The 21,047-nt window shown below is 38.2% G+C and overlaps 1 protein-coding gene and 1 long non-coding RNA gene across 5 annotated transcripts in view; one reads left to right on the top strand and one right to left on the bottom strand.

Moving 5' to 3' along the window:
- Positions 1–21,047, top strand: part of MIPOL1 (mirror-image polydactyly 1) — a 183,837-nt gene that overhangs the window by 157,645 nt on the left and 5,145 nt on the right. The gene's annotated exons all lie outside the window — the stretch shown is intronic.
- LOC112540902 (uncharacterized) lies at positions 310–20,832 on the bottom strand. The gene is made up of 3 exons (XR_015796972.1): positions 20,774–20,832; positions 18,665–18,748; positions 310–801 (listed from the first exon to the last, which is right to left on the bottom strand). It is a non-coding gene; the product is annotated as an uncharacterized LOC112540902 (long non-coding RNA).

Here is a 21,047-nt window from a genome sequence, read left to right as displayed (position 1 = left end):
GGATAAAAGCATTAGCATCATGATATTAATTGTTTTATTTTAAACTCCTTTCTTAATGTTTATGGCCGTGAATTTCCCTTCTTCACAGCAGTCATGTTGACTACTCTGTTGAACTAACCACCAAAACCCTGAGATCCTATTCCTATTCAGTTGCCATCAGTTTATTTACTTATACGTGAATTTAGCCATTCTTGTCCAAGTTTGCATCACTTTACTTATGTTGCACTGCATTTGCCATGTTTATGCTCATTTCCTCTATTTGAAGAAGGCTTTTTAGACCACTGTCCCTTCTTGTTTTAGTCACCTAAATAAATGAATAGCATTCACTGGTTTGAGCTCTGTACTACTGACTCCTAACTTCTGTATGAGTATGAACAAAAATACTTTTATAAAGTTCAATAAAGTTTATTGGATAGCCCATTTACAGCACTCACTTTGCTAATAGTATTTACTTACTGCTGTTCCTTCTTTTTTGTTCTTTAAGCAGTTTCAATCCAAAGAGGACCCTTTCTTTCTTCATATTCATGAGCAAGGAGTTGCTTGAGAGTCTTTCATTAAGGACTTCATCAAAAGCCTTTTGAATATCCAAATAAACGTTGTTGGATAAAATTCCATATTGTAGTATACAAGCTCTTCCTGTCTTAGCCCCTGAGATGCTGTGAATGCAGTCACCATAAGCAGCCTGTCTAGGTCTTAACAATCTTGCTTGAGTTCAGCCTCGTTTGGCCCACTACACAGTATTTTCTTCTCTTTATTCCGCAGCATCAATTCTGAGAGAAAGCGATGCCTCCCATTGCTTGCCTAGTTTTAGAGCCAGACCAAAGAAAGGGATTGTTAATTGTGGAAAAGCCTTTTGCCTTCTGATTGCATCCATTCCAAGCATTTTTCATTAGGCATAAATGAAAATATTGCTACAGCCCTGGGAAGCTGATTGTAGCATTAACTGACCTGGTAGACATTTTCTCAAGTAGTTAAGCTTGTCAAAAAACTAAAAGTATTCTGTCAGGCTTCTGTTGGGTTTGAAATTTGGATTAATTTGTGTTCTGGCTTTTTTCCCCTTCTGTTTTAAATCGGATGGCTTTATTCTGTTCTGTACTTCATTTGGTCAAAATGCTTTGTATGAGAGTATTTTGAAATTATGTATTATTTTAAAGGCTCTCTGGGAAGAAAAATATGTGCATAAATGTTTTCATAAATTACATAAATGTATTATAATGTGCTGGTGTCACAATGTAGCCATACATTATCTCAGAAGAAATTCCCCTGCTTTCCTTGAATCTCCCCTGCACTCCCAGTTCCCTTTCCCTGGAAAAGAGCAAAAGTGCTGTAATAGACTTAATGATATCACCTAAACTATTGCTAACTTTAGCTTGAGCTTTTATCAGAAGAATTAATTCAATCTGACATGCTTAACTACTTGGGAAAATGTCTACCAGGTCAGTTAACACTACAATCAGCTTCCCAGGCCTGTAGCAAAATTAAACAGCTGAGCAAAATCTTTTGACAACAGCATGCCCTTTCTGTTAAAAACAAAACAAAACATGGAAATGCTCACTGCTACTTCCCAGCACCCACAGTCACCCATTCTATCTTATAATTCAACCTGCAAACAGATTAAGCAGCTGAGTTTGTGGGAAGTGTGTTTACTTTAAGCTAAGAACTCACTGACACCTCTGGGAGAGCCACACAGACAGTCCTACTCATCAGCAGGAAAACCAAGTTAAGAATTCACAATACCTTTTTAACCTCAGTTACATCATACAAGTCAGTATTTTGCCATTTAGGAAAAACTATGTTTGGTAGTCTTCACTAAGAGAGAATGATGGGGAGAGAAAGTATGCTTCATTTTTTGGAAGGAATTAACTGATCCTTGTATTGAAACTTTCCCAGCAGGCTAGTTTTGTTTAGAGTTTCACTGCAGCCCCCAATAACTGTTCAAAGAAAAGGGGTAACCCTTGCATGTCACCTGGTTTTCTAGATGGCTTATGAGTCCCACTCCCCGCAATCATCCCTGAGGCCATAGCAACAGGAAAACTATACCTTGTAATCCAATAAGGTCATGATTTCATATATGAATAAGAGTTACATGTATGGGCATTTTTCAATGACAGTATGTGCTTTATGTCTGTAGTAGAACAATGGTATTCTTACACGTGTCATGTTTAAGAAAACACCTTGTTTTTTGGTTGCGTTTCTCATGATGAGATGTATTAGGAAACATGATTCTATGTGTTTTTTATACATGTGATGACTCTTGGAAAAAGAAATACCACATTTGGACAGCTTGGTCAATCAGTGTTAGCATCTTTGTGTCTGAAAAAAAAAAGCTACTGTGCCATCTGCACACAGGAATTGTGTGCATTTCACACCAATGCCCAAGACATTCTCCAGTGCACACTGGATGAGATAATCTTTCTCAGAATATCTGAGCAGCACAGTTCAAGAACAAAAATGAATCTGAATAATTGCACCCCAATGTGAGACAGGGGCTAATCACTTACCCCTCTGGGTCTGGGGAAAGACATTCTGATGTCCATTTTTTCCCTAGCATGACTGTGAAAAGAATGTGGTTAAGACCCAGGAGCCTTTCTGGAGGATAGTGAGCAAAGGAAACCAGGAGGAGAAGAGAATTTAGCACACGGGTGCAAGAGTGTCAGCTCCATTGATTCAGTCCGAGGGGAATGCCTGATGACTGGAAGAATCGACCTTGGCAATGGAAGCACAAAGCTCTTTTCATCAATTCAAGCTTGGACTCTAAAGCTGCAGATGGTTACCTCCAGCACTGCCTATTCAGGGTGAGGGTTTATAAAACGGCACTTTACTGAATACTAATAGATCAAAACAAAGATTTAATTACATAAAGATGGCTTGTTCATTTTTAAGTGAGGATCCAGGTCAGTGTCTCAGAAAAGAATTGTATGACTATCTTTTATATGTAGGTCTAAAGTCTGAGATTTTTAACTGCAAACATAAACATTAAAGTACAGATTGGCGTCTAATAGCACACAACAGTCTATTAAATTGGAGACTGCTTCAAAGCTGGACCTGCAGATATTTATGCTCTTTCATTTCTTCTTTTGGTCTGATTGGGGTTTAGAAGGACCCTTCCTGAAAATCTGAATGCCTAGATGTTGTAAATCTAGTGTGCCACTCTAATTTCTTTTCCCCAAATTCAGAATGTGCTTGGTTAATAAAATAGTGAGTAGGAACAATAGAGCAAAGGAACCGACTCTGTGAAAAATAAGCAATGTTTGTTTTGAGTTGAGAGTATTTGCTTTATTCAAATATTTGACAACTTTTTCTCCTTTTTAAAATTTAAAATTAAATTATATTCTGCTCATTTAATAGGCTTTATTTACATTTATTTTAATATATTATTTTATTAAGAATTCTTTGTTCTGTTTATTATTTTTTGACTTAATGTGTAAATTCAGTTTTTAAACCTAGTTTCTCATTATCTGGTTAAAAGAATATTCTGATTGCATCAATGAAGAGTTTTACTTTTCGTATTGAGGTTCTGCCTAGAAAAATTGTGATATCATCTTTAACTAGTAATAGATTTTTGTTTCACAGAATTGTGGGCAATTTAAAGGAAAGATCACCCTTCCCAACTCCTCCCTCTATTTGCTCTGACAGATGGTTCTGCAGGATTTTAGAAGCCTCAAACTCCTTTTTGATTAACTATAATGATGAAAAGACAAGAATTAAGTTTATCTTAACGTAAAACATGTACTCTACTGTGCTCCTATCATCACAATTAACAGAATTTATCACTTTATCTCACTTATTTATAGGGAACCAAAGGGTGATTAAGAGCCAGTTTGGTGTAGTGGTTAAAGACACTGGGCTAGAAACTAGGAGATGTGAGTTCTAGTTCTGCCTTAGGCACAAAACCAGCTGGGTGACTTTGGACCAGTCACTCATTCTCAGCTCTGGGAAGAAAAAGGCAATGGCAAACCACTTCTGCAAATCTTGCCAGTACAACTCAGGGACTTGTCCAGGCAATCACAGGGAGACAAGCCTGACTTGAAGGCACACATACAAAGAAAAAAAGTGATTAGTTAGCTAAAATGGATTTTGCTTTCTTGCTTTCGTTAGCCATTATAACAGGGGGTTGTTTTTCTCTCCTCCAGTAACTTCAGTAAGTTGCATATGTTGGTGAAAGTTTCATCTCGCTTAGAACCCCTGAGAACATGCATTATAACAGAGTGTATGACTTATAATTTTGTTCATTTCTATATTAGGGCTGTGCAGCGTTTGTATTTGAATCTGAAAAGGTGCCCAAGAATATGGGGGCACAAACATAGCATCTATCTGCAACTCCTTAAAACAGCTGCTTCTTTCCCAGAATCACCTAGTCGCTTTTTGCAGCTACTGCTTCATCCAGGGGAAAGACATAGTTGCTTTAAGAGTTGCAGACTGATGCTGCATTTATGCATGTACTTTGAAGCACCTTTACAGGATTGTATCAGAAACTCTACACCTTTCTTTTTCCCCAAAGAATGGCACTCAAGTTAACAATAACAGGAATAAAATTTAAAACACAGTTTATTAGAAACGAGTAGACATTAACTTACCACTGTAAATAAGCAGGTATCATCTTCCCAGTTTGTCAGAGAAACCAAGAGCCTACCTGCCAGTTGTTGTTGTTGTTGTTTAGTCGTTAAGTCGTGTCCGACTCTTCATGACCCCATGAACCATATTGCGCCAGGCCTTCCTGTCCTTCACTGCCTCCCTGAGTTTGCTCAGTTTCATGCTCATTGCTTCAGTGATGCTATCTAACCATCTCATCCTCTGCCGTCCTCTTCTCCTTTTGCCTTCAATCTTTCCCAGCATCAGGGTCTTCTCCAAAGAGATCTCTCTTCGCATTAGGTGACCAAAGTATCTGAGCTTGAGCTTCATTATCGATCCTTCCAATGAGCAATCAGGGTTGATTTCCTTTAAGATTGACTGGTTTGACCTCCTAGCAGTCCAGGGGACTCTCAAGAGTCTTCTCCAGCACCACAGTTCAAAGGCATCAATTCTTCGGCACTCGGCCTTTTTTATGGTCCAGCTCTCACAGCCATACATTACTACTGGAAAAACCATAACTTTGACTATGCGGATCTTTGTCGGCAAGGTGACGTCTCTGCTTTTTAATATGCTATCTAGGCTTGCCATAGCTTTCCTCCCAAGGAGCAAGCGTCTTTTAATTTCATGGCTGCAGTCTCCATCTGCAGTGATCTTGGAGCCCAAATAAATGAAGTCTGTTACTGCTTCCATTTCTACCCCTTCTATTTGCCAGAAATTGATGGGTCCAGATGCCATGATCTTAGTTTTTTTAATGTTGAGTTTCAAGCCAGCTTTCGCACTCTACTCTTTCACCCTCATCAAGAGGCTCTTTAGTTCTTCTTCACTTTCTGCCATTAGGGTGGTATCGTCTGCATATCTGAGGTTGTTGATGATTCTCCCTGCAATCTTAATTCCAGCTTGTGATTCTTCCAGCCTGGCATTTCTCATGATGTACTCTGCATGTAGGTTAAATAAGCAGGGTGACAGTATACAGCCTTGTCGTACACCTTTCCCTATTTTGAACCAGTCGGTTGTTCCATGACCGGTTCTAACTGTTGCTTCTTGGCCCGCATACAGATTTCTCAGGAGACAGGTAAGGTGGTCTGGTACTCCCATCTCTTTAAGAATTTGCCACAGTTTGTTGTGATCCACACAATCAAAGGCTTTTGCATAGTCAATGAAGCAGAAGTAGATATTTTTCTGGAACTCTCGTGCTTTCTCCATGATCCAGCGAATGTTGGCGATTTGATCTCTAGTTCCTCTGCCTCTTCGAAACCCAGCTTGTACATCCGGTAGTTCTCGGTTCATGTATTGCTGAAGCCTAGCTTGTAGGATTTTGAGCATAACCTTGCTAGCATGTGAAATGAGTGCAATTGTGCGATAGTTTGAGCATTCTTTGGCATTGCCCTTCTTTGGAATTGGAATGTAAACTGACCTTTTCCAATCCCGTGGCCACTGTTGCGTTTTCCAAACTTGCTGGCATATTGAGTGCAGCACTTTAACACCATCGTCTTTTAGTATTTTAAATAACTCAGCTGGAATACTGTCATCTCCACTAGCTTTGTTGTTAGCAGTGCTTCCTAAGGCCCACTTGAGTTCACTCTCTAGGATGTCTGGCTCAAGGTCAGTAATCACACCAGCGTGGACATCAGGGACATTAAGATCTTTCTTGTATAGTTCTTCTGTGTATTCTTGCCACCTCTTCTTAATCTCTTCTGCTTCTGTTAGGTCCCTGCCTTTTTTGTCCTTTATCATGCCCATCTTTGCACTAAACGTTCCTTTCATATCTCCAATTTTCTTGTAGAGATCTCTAGTCTTCCCCATTCTATTGTTTTCCTCGATTTCTTTGCACTGTTCATTTAAGAAGGCCTTCTTATCTCTCCTTGCTATTCTCTGGAAATCTGCATTCAGTTGCTTATATCTTTCCCTTTCACCCTTGCTTTTCGCATTCCTTCTTTCCACAGCTATTTGTAAAGCCTCATCAGACAGCCATTTTGCTTTCTTGCATTTCTTTTTCTTTGGGATGGTTTTAGTTGCTGCCTCCTGTACAATGTTACAGACCTCTGTCCATAGTTCTTCAGGCACTCTGTCTACCAAATCTAATCCTCTAAATCTATTCATCGCCTTCACTGTGTACTCACAAGGAATATGATCTAAGTCATACCTGAGTGGTCTAGTGGTTTTCCCTACATTCTTCAATTTAAGCCTACATTTTGCAGTAAGAAGCTCATGATCTGAGCCACAGTCAGCTCCTGGTCTTGTTTTTGCTGTCTGTATAGAGCTTCTCCATCTTTGGCTGCAAAGTATATAATCAATCTGGTTTCGGTATTGACCATCTGGTGATGTCCATGTGTAGAGTCGTCTCTTGTGTTGTTGGAAAAGAGTGTTTGCTATGACTAGCTTGTTCTCTTGACAGAACTCTATTAGCCTTTGCCCTGCTTCATTTTGTACTCCAAGGCCAAACTTGCCTGTTATTCCAATTACTCCTTGACTTCCTACTTTAGCATTCCAATCCCCTATGATGAAAAGGACATCTTTTTTTGGTGCTAGTTCTAGAAGGTGTTGTAGGTCTTCATAGAACCGGTCAACTTCAGCTTCTTCGGCATCAGTGGTTGGGGCATAGACGTGGATTACTGTGATGTTGAATGGTTTGCCTTGGATACGCACTGAGATCATTCTGTCGTTTTTGAGGTTGTACCCCATTACTGCCTTTCCCACTCTCTTATTGACTATGAGTGCAACTCCATTTCTTCTAAGGGTATCTTGCCCACAGTAGTAGATATAATGGTCACCCGAATTAAATTCACCCATTCCCGTCCATTTCAATTCGCTGATTCCCAAGATGTCAATGTTCAATCTTGTCATCTCATGTTTGACCACATCCAGCTTGCCTTGGTTCATAGATCTTACATTCCAGGTACCTATACAATATTGTTCTTTACAGCATCGGACCTTCTTTTTGCTTCCAGATACATCCACAGCTGAACATCCTTTCGGCTTTGGCCCAGCCGCTGTACTCTTTCTGGAGCAACTTGGAATTGCCCTCCGCTCTTCCCCAGTAGCATATTGGACACCTTCCGACCTGAGGGGCTCATCTTCCGGTGTCATATCTTTTAGCCTTTTAACATTGTCCATGGGGTTTTCTTGGCAAGGATACTGGAGTGGGTTGCCATTTCCTTCTCCAGTGGACCACATTTTGTCAGAACTCTCTGTCATGACCTGTCTATCTTGGGTGGCCCTGCATGGTATAGCTCATGACTTCACTGAGTTACGCAAGCCCCTTCGCCACGACAAGGCAGTGATCCATGAAGGGGACCTGCCAGTAGCCTTCCTGAATAACATACATAAGAAATAAAACTAGTCGGATCTCTCTTCTCAGGGAATTCCAAAGAATTTAGTGTTCTCAGTCCAAAATCTGAGAAGATACCATGTGAGAACACTGAAATTGCTCAACGTGACTGCAGTCTTGCAAGACATGGGCTGAATTTTAATTTTTTTACTTTAGAAATAGTATTTCATTGTGAGATCTCCCAGGTGCTGTTGGGGAGTCACATGTCCTATGGCACCCATGCCACTCATAAGCCCTGGGTTGCTAGGCCTAGCTTTCATGGTAGGTTTCCAAAGTGGTTAATGATAATATAGTGATCTGCGTAAAAGAAAGCATAGGGAACTGGTACAGTGTGTTACACTACACTGGACCAGAACACCTCTGTTCTTTTGCATAATTCCTCTTCTTATTGAAATGAATGAGAAAATGGACAAAATGAACAAAATGCTTATTTTGGCCCCCACTGGATCTGCATATTTAGGGTTTTCCCTACATTTTAATTTATCTGACAAGCTTGTCCCCAAAAGCAAATAAATTGTTGCATACAATTATTTGAGACAATCTTTTTCAAAATTCTTGACTGGGAAGAAGCAGTTATAAGTGACTGTTGTTTTAAATCTTATTTATAATCTGTAGATTATAAACATTTCCACTTGCTGGTTCTTAAACGTTTAAGAAAATCTTCCTAAGCAAATTGCTATACTCCCACCCCCACCCTCCTGCCCCAAAATGTTAAAGAACGTCTAAAGAATTATGTAAGTAGTGCAAACCTTCCTAGAAAAGGAACAGAAGAAAGTCTAAAATGAAGAAAGCAAGTTCCCAACACACACTGTGGTGAGAATCCCTTTAATTGACATATGAATTATGGAATAAGTGAATAAAGGGCACAGTAAAGTCACTAGATTTTATGACAGTGCGTATGCAAACTAGGTCTGCTTTAGGGATTAAGGTTTGTATAGAATTAAGACTAATAGTAGTGTATAAAGGAAGTTGTGTGTGATTCAATTGAGAACTTACAAAGTTTATTTAGGTATTTAAGATTGATTGCACACATCACAGTTGCTTTAAACCCTTCAATAATCCCAGTTATCACTCTATTTGGGAACATTCATGTGCAGGAAAGGGCTTTTTCAGGAACTGACATGTATGGTATAGTTAAAGGTTTGAAAGAGGGTCAACCACATACTAGATCAATTATCATTTGGATATAACTAAGGCCATATGCAAACAAACATTTTTTAAAAAAGAAAGTCCGGTAATTTAAAGGCAAAACATAATTGTAAAAGATATTAGGAACTGCCTGCTCTCATTTCCCAACAAGGAAAGTTCTCTGAAACCCCATAGAAAGTGAGCATATTAAAACAAAAGAACTATACAAATCAGTTGACAAAATCTTATTATTTTGTCAAAAATAAACAATGTTTAATAAAATAAGCTATGTGTGGACTTCAACTCCCAGAATTCCTCAGCCAGCTGGGAGCTGAAGTCCACACATCTTCAAGCTGCCAAGGTTGAGAAACACTGGTCTAGGGTGACTGAAAGTGTTAATTAAAGAGAAACTGTTAATTAAAGGTTCCATGCTGGGCAAAAGGGCTATAGCGATCAATAGAGGGCTATAGCTAACAATAGAGATTGAACCTGGGGACATTATGCAAAATATGTGCTCTACTTCTGAGTTGTAGGTCCTTGTCTTTTAAGAGGGGTAACAGAAAAAGTATTAATGTGTTTCAAATCTTGTAGAATTTGAAATTTTTGCTAAAATATACCTGGAAAGGCATTCCAGGTGATTGCTCCTTATAACCTGGTGGATATCTTTCTACTCTGCAGGGAAAAGAAAATAGAGAAATCTGATGAAAAAATTATTCTATATTTAGACATACTAAAAGGCACTGAAGACATTGGTTGTTGTTGTAGTTGTTTTTTAAAGACATTGTTTTTTAAACGGTTTTTAATATTTGATATTTACATTGATGGTGACTTGATGTCCGTTTTATATAATTAAGTTTTTTGTTGCTTTTTTGGTGTGGGGGAATGGTTGTTAGGTTGGTTATGTCAGGATGGTTTTATGTTTATCATGTAAACCACCCAAAGTCATTTGAGTGGGCTGTATACAAATAAAATAAATATGTGGTGCAATTCACATGATGCAAATAGGCACATAAGCATATATAATCCTAAAATCTGGGTATTCATAAGCTTACTTCTCTGCTAGAATGAAGCCATAAGAAGACCAGCTCCAAATTTTAGCTGCACCGGTTGTAAATCTGTAGATAAATCCTGCCAGCAAACTATTTCTACTATATTATTCATCCATAGAAATTGGATAAGACTACACCTCAGATGAAAAACTGTTCAGATAAGTTTAACGATAATTGATTGGGAAGTCTGGTGTGTTATTCATTTATTTGTGAAATTTGTAAGACCACCCATCTATCCAATGAAACTCTGGGCTGTGAACATACCATATAAAATATCAATAAGAATAAAATAAAAACAACAAAAACCCGTGTTGAGGCTCTCTCATTAAAAACACAAAACACCTACACCATACATCCATACTGGAGCTCCCAAACTAACAGCCTGGGAGCCAGGTCTTCACAGCCTTCTGAAAAGCCAGTAAGGTTGGGTTGTCCTTATCTCTGGGGGGAAGCTGTTCCATAGGGCATGTCACATGGCAGAGAGAGCCCACTTCCTAGGACCTACTAGGTGACATTGCCTCACTGAGGAGACCCAGAGTATGCCCACTGTGCCAGATTTGGCAGAATGGGCAGAAACCATTGGAGAGAGGCAGTTCCATAAATAACTTGGTCCCATGCCATGCAGGGCATTAAAGGTGACAACCAGCACCTTGAACTGCACTCAGAAGCCTATTGGCAGCCCGTGCAGCTCATGTAACAGTGGTGTTATGTCAGCATACCATGTTGTGCCCAATACTGCATGTGCTGTTACATTCTGCAGCAGCTGAAGTTTCCAAATGGTTTCCAAGAGTAGTTCCATGTAGAGCGCATTGCAATAGTCCAGTTGGGAGGTGATGAAGGATGAGTGACCGTGAGCAATGCGTCGTAATCTAGGAATGAGATCAACTGGTGCACAAGATATATTTGTGCAAAGGCCCTCTTGCCACTTGCTCCTCAAGAAGGAGCTGTGAGTCCAGGAGGACCCCCAGATTGCACACCAACACTGCCTGGGGTAGTGTAACCCCATTTAGAGTTAACATGGAAAATCACCAGATACATGTGGCCCTAAAACCCACAGCCACTCAGTCTTGTCAGGGTTGAGTTGAAGCCAGTTCCTCCCCATCTACATCCACACAGCCTCCAGGTACTGGGAAAGCATCACTTGGATGGCCTGGGATTGAAATGTGCAACTGAGTGTCATCAGCATACTGTGCTGACAGCATACCCCCTACTGACAGAAAACCTCACCCATCAGTTTCACATACATGTTAAGTGGGTAGAGAGTCAAGCCCTGTAGAACCCCATATAGCAGAGACTTAAGGCTGGACCTCTCACCCCACCCACCTCTCCCCCCCATCAGCACTGACTGGAACCGGCCCAGGAGGAAGAACTGGAAAACAATCATTCCACTCCCAACCCCCTCAACTGCCCCAGAAGAATTCCATGATTGGTGGTACAATATTGATAGCTACTGAGAGATCAAGAAAAGCCAGGATGGATATGCTGCCTCATCCCAAGCCCACCAGAGGTCATCCACAAGCATGATCAGTACTGTATCAGTGTTATATCTTTGCCTGAACCCAGTCTGCAATTATGATCCCTTAGAACAGAAATGGGGAGCCTTTGATCCTTCAAGTGTTAGTGAACCCCAAAATCCCAGTCAGTGCTAAATAGAAGTGCTTTACTAGGATGATTATAGTAACATTTCTAATGTACTTATGTAATATTTTATTGTAAATTAAGTAAACTGACTTCTGAAGACATATGCAGGTTTCTCTTTTAAATCTCCATTGAGTTAGTATATGTGAAACTCTATAACAATGATAGCACAGTTCATTTTTACCTGTTACAATCTGTCTGTAGGCTATTATAAGCTTATTTATGTTTGATTTTACTCCTAACTGCAGCTATTTAATGTCTCTAGCAGCACTTTCCATAGACACAATGATTTCAATTGCCCTCTGCTCTGTTAAGAGACTTTTAAAAAATGTATTTCAGAATTCCACAGACCAGTCAATCTCTCAGTGCACCATTTAGCCCTTTGCCAAGTTTTCAGTGTTCAGACATGTTTTTAAGTTCAGCTGCATAAGCTGTAATGGACTCTACCTCTTTATGTGTGCACTTATGAAAACAGAAGTACTCTGCAGTCAATAATGGTTTTGATGTCAAATATGCCTGTATTATATTTACTTGTTTGCAAAGCTGCATTGTGAGGGTTTTTGTGGAGCACTTAAGCTTCTTTAATAAACTCTTTTTTGCCATCAATAACACTGAGGAAAATAAGCACTTTTTCCCCAGTAACCAGCTCATTTGCCTAAAAAAGTGTTAATGTCTCTCTAATGTTGAATCATCTGTGGTCCTTTCCAAGAAATTAATCTCCCAAATAAAGTTATCTATCCTGTTGTGTTCACTTTCCCCTTGTCTTTATTCACTGCAACCAGTTCAGTGTTATTCTTTTGTGGGGGGGGTTGTTTTTTGTTTTTTTCTGCCCTTTCTCCCCATCCAGAGGTAAGGCGAGGCTTTTTTAATCATTCCACTTCATCATTTCTGTTGTATCTTTTCTACTGATTAAAACCAAAAAAAACCCCAGAAATATATTTTCCTGCTGCTTGCTTTTCTGAAACTTCTAGAACTAACTGTAAAAACATGGACGTACTGGGCCACCTCATCGGCCAATTGAAGAATTTATTAACAAGGAAAGAACAGTCGGAAAAAAAAATATGGAGCAATTAAATTTTGAAAAGAATTGTACCAAGGTCATTTACTAGTACCATATTTATTTAGTTTACATGCAGAATGGATTATAAGAAATGCTTACTCAGAAGAAATAGAAATTGGGATTTAATCTGCTGGGAAAACATCAGCAACCTTAGATATGCTGATGATGCCTTTTTGACAGCTTGAAGTGAGAACAAGATAAGTAATCTCGTGTTGAAGATAAAAGAAGAGAGTGCAAAAACCAATCTGTGTTTAGTATTTTGAAAAAAAAATTCTAATGTTATTTAAATAGCACCAATCCATGCAATCACTGAAGTAGTAACAAACTTTATTGTCCTAGACTCAAAAATTCACAGGGATGGTCACTGTAGTCATGAAATTAATGGTCATCTGTTACTAAGAAGAAAGACCATGAAGAATCTAGCAAAATATTAAAGTGCAGAGATACCACACTGACAACCAAGGTTGCAGGGCTGTGGTACTCCCAGTTGTAACACCATCAGAAAGACTAAATGAAGAAAAGGTTATTCATTTGAACTGTGGTGCTGGAGAAAATGATTGAGAATACTATGGATCATCATCAATAATATATCATTCCATATAAAACTACTCAATTTGACATGAAGTCAAATCAGATTGCACTAATTTGAAGCTAAAGCTTAGATATTTCAGAGACATAATGTGAAGGAGAGAGTCATTGGGGAAGACTCTGATGCTTGGAATAATCAGAAGGTAGTTGAAAAAGAGGCTGACTGAAGATGAGATGCCTAAACAGAGGGCATAGCCAGATGACTACATTATCAAGCATTATCCTTGAAGCAATAGAAAAGTAAATGTTGACATAAATTGTGCTACCACCTCATTCTGACTTTATTGTGCCACAGTAATAAAGCCAGGCAGTGTTTCTGCCTTTACACAGTTTATTGTGGGGCAGTTTCAGGACATAATTGGTGGATTCCCTGGCATTCTTTCATCTCCCACTGAGTATTTCCTACTTTTTTTTTTTTTCCACAAGAAGACTGGTGTCAAAAAACCCAAACCAGTAATTCCTCGTATTTTATTTGTTATGAGTTAGGTAGTATGTATCATTTTAATGTATATCACATTCATAATCTATTGTCTGATTTTTTTCTGTACACTATTATATACAGTGTACAGAAAAACCATATAAAATATACAGAATATATAGTGTACAGAAAAACCATATAAAGGTACTGTGGCCATGTTCATTCCTTAGAGTAAAGCTGTAAATTATGCAAGGATGGATTCTTCTGAATTCTTATTTTGCTTGCTTTCTTATGTTTCCTATCAGTTGTGCAGTTTCAGTGTTACTGGCTAGTTTTTCTTGTTGTTATAACTGACAGGAAGAAAAAAACTTTGGGAGCTTCATATGAACATTCTGAGATTATTTTATCGGGAGGGGGGGAGTTTCTAATAGGTAGATATATGCCTTCATAACTAATACTTGATTAAATGCCTTGCCAAACCCTCAAGTATCTCTTCTCTCTTAATTAGGGCTTGTAGAGATTCTATAGCTTTCCACTTTCTTCTTGACAAATCAGCCATCTCTAGAGTCACTAATACAGTGAAAAAGTCTTATTCATTTACTGAATGTTAATGTGGCCTGTCTGACCAAATCCCATTTTCTCAACGCCAGGATATTCTTCCATGCAGAATTCAAGGTATTCATTTTAATCTACAGAGTTTTTGGTTGCTTGGGGCACACTAATATTTTTTTCTGCATGCATTTAGTAAGCACTAAACACGGTGGCGCAGCAGCTTAATGACGCTGAAAGTTGCTGGCCAGAAATGGTCGACGCTTCAGCGGTTCGAGTCCAGCCTTCGTGTTAAACAGGGTGAGCTCCTGTTTCCTCCCCAGTTCCTGTCAACCCAACAGGTCGAAAACTCACATGAGTAGACAAATGGGTACTCTCACTCCAGTGGGAGGAAAAATGCTGGCGGCGCCTTGCAAAAAGGAGTTGGGAGCAGTTGCCGGTAAGCGCGAAAAACCGTGCGCACCCAAAAAGGGCGGGAAGCAACGGAAACCCCGCCTCCTGCGCTCGCCAGCTGGGCTCTGCTCTAGGAAGGAGGCTCTGGCAAACCACTTCCGAAAAACAATTGCCTTGAAAACTGCAAGGACTCGTCCAAGCAGTCACTGCAGGGTCAGCAATGACTGAGTGCAGACCAAAAAAAAAAAAAAACATTTATTAAGATAAGTACTAATACATGCCTGTAGCAACATACCTGAACCTGTAGGATGAACGTGTTTTTCAAACTTGACAACTTTAAGAGGTATGAACTCTGGGAGTTGGAGTCCACACCTCTTGAAGTTGCCAAGTTTGAAAACCGCTGGGTTAGAGGTCGCAAACCTCTTCTTCCAGCTCTCTGAATCTATACACTATTGCTTCTCTTCCTACCTCAGTGTAGCAACTTGTTAGTTCCTGCTGCCACCATATACCATCCAGGGAATTGCTTCACCTATTGTCTTACCCTGAATCCCAGCATGTGAAAGAGAGAGGTTGAAACAAAGTTGTATTTTCTCTGTGGGAAGGAAACCATCCCTCTTGTGAATGATGGGTGACATCACAACATATGTTGATGCTTTTCTAGGATTAACTAAGAATATAATCAGTTTTAAATAGTATGGACACATAAAGGAATATTCTTAGTGGCCCACTATGATGCTTTGTTCCTTCAGCAGCTACTTAACCCCAACCATAGGTATCAATCAGATAGAATCATTTAACAATATTTATTTGAGCTGGACTGGAGCCACTGGAGGACTAGGCACCAGTAATTCCCCATATTTTATTTGTTATGAGTTAGGTAGTATGTATCACTTTAATGTATTTCATCTCTCTCATATCTTTAGAGATGGAACAATCTAGAAGTGCCAGTAACAAAGCCATGATACATCATCTTAATTTGTTTTTTTAAAACACACACGCATACACACACACTTCAGGATTTATACCAGATCACTGTGAGGTTAATTCATAAAATCTGTTTGAGCAACATAATCAAAATATTATGTTTTTTTAAGTATACCCTGAATGGGTTTTCCAGCTTATGTGAACAATGAAAAGACAAAGCAGGCATTCTCTCATTATTTCCTTAAACAATTTTCAGTTGCTGTTAAGTACTTGAAGAGGTCAAGTAAGAGTGATCCTTCCAGATGTAGTGATTAATCATATTACTGGATAAAAATATCAAATCAAGGCCTATGATTATCATGGATTTTCACACTATATCTGAATGAAAATGCACAGATGGGAAAAGGAGCAAGGAATTGCATTTAGCAAATCCCAACATCCTTAATGACAACCTGGCATTGATTATCTAAATATTATTTCACTCTGTTTTAGTAAATGTTATCACTATGATGAGTTTTCTGAAGGCAACCTAATTCAAAATAGAAAGTGCTGAGTTACAGAGATAATATGCAAAGTTTTAAGCATATTAAATTAAATATAATTTAATATTTAAATTATAAATATTTTACCTCCTCTTTGACTAATGTAGAATGGTCATTCTGGAATTTTCTAAGGATGGTAGAAAATTCAATGCCCTGTATATACCTTTTAATTGGAAAAGGATGGTCAGAGGCCTGGAGCCATTTCTCTACCCTTACCAATATTAGCTAAACAGTTGTGTTCAGAAGCCGTGTTTATCCTGTAACCTGTTTCTTGTTCTAATCAACTTTTAAGAACATGGTGGGCATGTTTGTAATGGGTGTTCCTCTTAAAACTGAGTAGCTTACTATTGGTGCCATTTCCTTCAAGCCTTAGAAATACTGTCCACTAGCTCATGAGCTGTAACTTCTGCTGTGCTGTTCCATTCATGGAATTTGGTTTCAAATAATTATTTTCTGCTTAGACAATTATTCCAGAGCTATTTTGCTTAGCTATACAATGGTGCAAATTAATATGTAGAAGTTGGCATACTCAGAATCTCGGTTTTCATTTTTCAAAAAAATAAAATTTAAAAAAGTTTTAATCTTGAAGTCTAATGAAATGCATTTGCAAATTTGTGGGCCGTGGCTGGAGTGAGAAATAGGACTTTCAACACTCATGGACTGAGGCTACATGGCTATTTGTATTTGCTTTATGACTAAAGAAATTAGTGCTCCTCGCCCTTTACATTTTGCATATGATTTTTCACATAAAGCAATTGAAATTGGATGAAATTCCCTCTGAAGCCATTTTATCTTTATATTCCATGAAAATGCAAGTAGAGCTTTTATAATTCCACCCCAAACAATAAAGAATATTCAGTGGCAGTTAAATATTTTCAAATTCAACATAATCAGAAATTTTATTTATTATTCATTTCACTCATAACAGCTGCAGATAGATGGCAGTTTGTACATCAATGACAAAATATACTAAGAATACTCAGCAGACTGGAACAGCTTGTTTAAGATTTGTTGTTGTATCATTTCAGCTTCTTGTGAAAGATTTCAAAGCAACCCAAGTACTGGCATCACAAAGTTAAATGAATAAACTCAGTAGAATGTATACAAGACATGGTGATGCAAAGTTTAGCTTAGAGCCATATAATCTGTCCAGTGCTAAGAAGCACATTAATTTTGTTTAAAAATCCATAATGTGTTAAATAGCACATGATTAAATTACCTTTTCTAAAACAGTTTTAATTACTTGAATAATGGCTAGAGAAATCAACATATAAGGCTTCACTTTTACATTATGAAAGAGACAGATATTCCTGCCAATTAATGTTTAGTTAAATTCTTTTTTCCCAGATATAACAAATCCATACCATTTTAGTATGTTTATGCTTTTCATTCCTTTTAGAAATAATTCCATAGCAATACAAAAACTTGTCTTAAAAATGAAATATAACTGCTAAAATGTTTGAAAAATACACAAAAAGGCCACTTTGAATACCATAGTAAGATAAGAATTATGCCAAGTTTTTAAAAATATATTTGAACTAATTATGAAGTTCTGCCAAGTGCCTAGTCTGAACCATCTGACAGGAATATACATCTCTTCAATGGTTTCAAATGAAATAATATCTGTATGAAAATAATGTAATATTTTACGATCCGTAGTTGTAGTCAAATTATCCGTGGCAACTCTGACAAATAACAGGATTACTTAACTTTATCAAGTATTATCAGTGGAATCACTTTTTATAATAAAGTTGCCCAGGATAATTTGAGTTACAGTTCAAATCATCTCATATTGGTTCTGCATAGTTAGAAGTTAAGAGTTTCAATGCTTTCCCAGATTTTAAAGAGCCTTGGACTAACTTTTAGAAGGAAGCACAACACATTATTTAGCTTTTATGCTAAAGTAAATATCTGGCCATTTTGCCAAAATACATAACTCAGTCTTTCTCTTGTAAATTGGCCCACCAACACACTATGATATCTACATGACATTTAGACTTACTCTACTTCTCTGCCTTATGTTTTGTTTTTGAATGAGAATAAAGCTTATAGTGTCCATTTTAGTCTTTTTAGATATATTCAGTGTCACAATGAAAGCAATGGAAGATACATTCTTTGGATGAATTGAGGAATGATCATGAAACTTTGGTTTCCAAAGGTTTATATTCCCTTGGCAAGGTATATGTTTGTTTATTAAAAAAGCAAAATATCTGCTAAGAATGATGAGTGAAAAAAAAAACATTAAAGACTTAATTCTATCAGGTCTGTTGAGAAGTTTGTAAAATCTTCAATACAGAATACTTGGTATTTTAACCTGGGACTGCAAACATTGCACAGATGAAACAGGAGAGCATATGGCGTCCGCTTAAGATGAAATAGAATATTTGATCAGAATATGTAGAGACCAGAATATGGTGTTATGAAAGTAATGCACAAATGTTAACCATTTGGTATGTTTGAAGAATCATATCCTACCTGCACATCACTCCAACACACATCTGTGGCTGTATTTTTCCCCTTTGCATGCACGTCCTGAAACAACTGTGATAGCACTATAGCCTGAGATAAAGTTGGATGGGAAGAAAAATACCTTGTTACTAAGGTTACAATTTGCTTTGGGAATAATTTGTTAGGCACGTATGAAAGTCTTCTCCTGTGCTGTGGCCATGCTTTGGAATGTACTCTCTTGGAACTTGACACTGTTTCCTCAAGAGGCAGAATATATCATAGATTAGGCCATGGAACAATAGGGTAGGGAAAGAATGAGTAACCTGGGGCCCTTTAAGGTAGAGCATGGGGGTGGGAGCAATAAGAATAGTGTCAGGATGGGTCAGTACTGCTAATTTTAAATTCCTGCCTTCTCTTCAAAAGGAATTTGCATGTAGTTAGAGGTTTATATGCCATATGAGGTTCGTCTTATTTTGAGAATCTGCTTCTAGTTCGGGTCCATTTTTTTTTTTTTTAAAGTTAGTGCTCAAAAATATACATGCCTGTTCCCAAATAAAACAAAAAGCAAAGTGGCCTTGCATTCCTTATACATGGTGTGGTCTACCTCATTTTGGTGATAGCCGTCATCATTCATTTAAAGAGCAAGAGCCATGATTGTTAAGCCTCATTATTTTCAATGAGGCCTGACAGTTTCAAAGTTAAACAGAAGACAGCAACTTTCATCCAATGGGTATTTCTTTTCAAACATAGGCACCTCTATACTGCCTTGTCAATTGTATGGTTCCTCAAGTCTTTCTATATCCATTTATGTTTTAGGTTCTTGGATTAAGTTATTGTATTCCTTGCACTGTAATAGTTGTGTAATTCAAACAGTACTGAAATTCATTGGCAAATGTTGTTAAAGCTTCCTACTAGCCTTCATGTAGTATCAGTGGGCTTCCTTCTGATGGACTGAAGATAGTCTCCTACATGTATGCTAGTGATGAAAGCAACTAGAAGGGACAGAAAGAGTGGTGAGATCATGAGGAGGTAGGGATTAAGTGGGACATAAATGCCAAAATAGTTACCTAATTAGTCTAATATTAATCTGAATGATGATAGTCCTCTAGATTCTAGATATTTATTACCTGTTACCTGATGCCTTTAACTTTGGTATGTATTATTCTGAGTGTCATGGATTTTGCCAAAGTAAGGAGCTCAACAGGAGAAGAACCATGTTTATTGCAATGATCATTGGGTGCCTGCTTTACAAGAAACAGGGACCCTGAACAATGAGAAAGCAAAGGTTTTTATAGAAGTTGAGGGCTACAAAGCAGGAAATCTTAGGGATCTGATTGGCTGGCCAGTTTGGGGAAGCTAGGAAACTTGGTCCTTGTCAGTGTACTTGAGGTGAGTTCTTGTTTTGTTACCCAAAATTGATCTTCATCCATCAGTTGAACATCTTTTTTGGTTGACATTTTAATAGTTATGTATTCCTTTAGCTGTGCTATTCAACTTTCAGGAGAGCAGCAGAGCTGGAGAAGCCCATCGTTAAGGAGATGGAATGTTGGGGTCATCAGCTGATAGACGATGGAAGGTTGGACTTTCTCTAGGTTGCAATTTCCTTGTAAGGGTTATCCTTGGGCCATACTGTGAGCTGGTGAGGAGGCTTCTATTCTTTGGTTTAAGTGAGATTGCAGGGGAGCTTTGTCTGGGGCAGAGAGTGTCATTTTGGGTCTGATGTAAAGAGAGGAATTGGGTTTGACCCTGGACATATCTAAAAGATGGGAGAAGGGATGCAGTCTCCATTTTGTTTGTTAGGTTTATTTTTTCCATTACACTGAGGGTCATAAAGTGTTTTCTGGAAGCTCCAAGGTGATGAAACGTCAGTCAGATTCAGCAGCAAATCAGTGAGACTCAACAAGGTTTTCTATTAAACTTATTATTTTTAAAATAGATTACTTTAAAAAATAAACAATTAAATAAATAACCTGGAAAATTGCAACCCCCCACATACATATGTGATTTACTCCTACCCCTTGGTTACTTTCCCCAAGGAGGGGGGGGAATAGATATCGCCACTGAGAAGCAAAACATTGCTCATCTATTCTTTCACCAGAAGTTCTCAAGTTTAAATAGCTATAAGCACAGTCTCACCTTTACAACTTTCTTTTGCCCCTGTAATTCTTTGGGTCAAGGCAGTCATCTTCAGCACTATAGAGAATAGGAAAAATTTAATTAAATATATATTTGGCATCATATTCCGTTATTGAAAAACTCTTACATTTTCCTCATTCCCTTTTTTCTTCTACAATTATTTTTTGGATTAATAGATTTCTACCCAATTGTGTGAAAAGGAAGAGGTTTTCTGAATAATGCAATAAAAAGTACCATTGTAGGCAAGCTAGTCTCTCCTGGAAAAAGTTACAGT

The sequence above is a fragment of the Python bivittatus genome, unplaced genomic scaffold (genome assembly GCF_059951505.1).
Source record: "Python bivittatus isolate LINGU-HERP-01145 unplaced genomic scaffold, Pbiv_v1 ctg000480_np1212, whole genome shotgun sequence".
NCBI lineage: Eukaryota > Metazoa > Chordata > Lepidosauria > Squamata > Pythonidae > Python > Python bivittatus.
Note: the sequence above shows the minus strand (reverse complement) of the source record. Positions and strands in the feature narration are given on the sequence as shown.